This window comes from Myotis lucifugus, unplaced genomic scaffold (genome assembly GCF_000147115.1).
Source record: "Myotis lucifugus unplaced genomic scaffold, Myoluc2.0 scaffold_4, whole genome shotgun sequence".
Classification (NCBI taxonomy): Eukaryota; Metazoa; Chordata; class Mammalia; order Chiroptera; family Vespertilionidae; genus Myotis; species Myotis lucifugus.
This window is the reverse complement of record NW_005871052.1, coordinates 9,752,249-9,753,447: the sequence shown is the minus strand read 5'-3', so window position 1 is coordinate 9,753,447 and position 1,199 is coordinate 9,752,249. Positions and strand designations below refer to the sequence as shown.

Genomic DNA, 1,199 nt, shown 5'->3' with positions numbered 1-1,199 from the left:
CATGGTAACCCCACCTCATGTGATTCTCCTTTACCCATTCACCCTGGGGACTATAGTCAAACTGGATATTGTACTGGTTCCTATAAACACCTATGGTTGTCTGTCTTCCCTTTTCTCTGTCGCTTCCTCACCCTGAGCCACTTCCCTCACACTCACGGGAGGCTTTAGCACCTGATTCTCTTCCTTCTTTCTGGAGCAATATCTGTTTCATTTGAGTGACCCATCTGACTCTGAAGCTCCTAACTCCAGTGATCTTCATTCTCCATGACACTCAGCAATCCATTTCCATCACTCAGAGCTGTTCAGTCTCTGAAAGCTGACATCACAATATCCCAGTCAGTGACCACCACCTCTTGTCCTTATTTCTGACCCTCAACCTTGCATTCCATGGCATCTACTCTTTGCCTGCATCCAACCTCCATCCTTCCATTTCCTACCTCCCTTGACCTTGCTTCCCCTCAATCCTGTGTTGATCACTTCAGCTATTCATCAGCATTCTTGGCTCTGCTCATTCTTTGGTGTATCTGACTTGCAAACCTCCAAGCTGGAATTGATATCCACTCTGCTTCACTCACTCCTCAACCCAGGGAACTGAGCTCTGCTGGAGAAAACCACATAGCCCTGCAGATTGCTACCACTGCAGAGATATGATTTTTTTAATCTCAGGCCAAACCTCAGTTCTGCTTATCTGAACTTGTATTTGTTTTCTGCCCATTTTCATCTTTCCTGACTGTTTTAAATCCTTACCATTCACCTCAGGCCCCTCCCCCTTTCACCCTACCTTCTTGACCACATGGAGGCATCCTGCAGGGCCCCCTCGACCCAAGGTCTAGTCCTCGTGAACTGATCTTGGGCTACACTCAACCTACTTGCCAGTTTCAGGATGAGGTGGCCTTCCCCTGCCTCAGAGTGTGCCCCTCCATGTGTGCTTTGGAGCCACCTCTGCCAGCATCGTTGGGTCCTCATCCCAGTCTCTCCCTTGCTCTGCTGGCTCTTGTTCTTCAACCTATAATTGTGCCTGAGTGTTTCTCACCTTAAAAGAAAACAATAACAACTCAAGCAAAACCTCCATTTGACCCTGCATCCCTCTGTTGGGTTATCACCAGCTTGTCACTCTTCTCTCTGTCAGACATCTCAAAGGATATCTGCATCAACAATCTGATTCTACTGTCTCTACTCTGCAACAGTCACATTGGCTT

At 47.6% G+C, this 1,199-nt stretch overlaps 1 protein-coding gene across 1 annotated transcript in view; it reads left to right on the top strand.

Annotated features, from left to right (window-relative positions):
• The window catches only part of LAS1L (LAS1 like, ribosome biogenesis factor), a 24,962-nt gene that overhangs the window by 10,323 nt on the left and 13,440 nt on the right, over positions 1-1,199 (top strand).